The following is a 246-nucleotide window of genomic DNA, read 5'->3' as shown; positions in this document are numbered from 1 at the left end:
GATGATTGTCATGACTGCCAAATTGACCCACCTTCCCCCGTTTTGCGTCTTACCTGGATAGTCCTTTTCCACATAATGTAAAATGCAGCTGTAGCCACAACCCTCCACACTGACAAACTCTGACAGCCCTCATGGCCCTCAGGATGAAATGCCCTGTGACCCAGCCCCTGCTCTACCCTCCATCCTGCCCCTGGTGTCCATGCTGCCTGCTGTTTCCTCCTACCTCATGCTATTTCTGGCCACCAA

This window comes from Pteropus alecto, unplaced genomic scaffold (genome assembly GCF_000325575.1).
Source record: "Pteropus alecto unplaced genomic scaffold, ASM32557v1 scaffold86, whole genome shotgun sequence".
Lineage (NCBI taxonomy): Eukaryota > Metazoa > Chordata > Mammalia > Chiroptera > Pteropodidae > Pteropus > Pteropus alecto.
The sequence above is the reverse complement of the archived record's forward strand: the minus strand, read 5'-3'. Positions refer to the sequence as shown.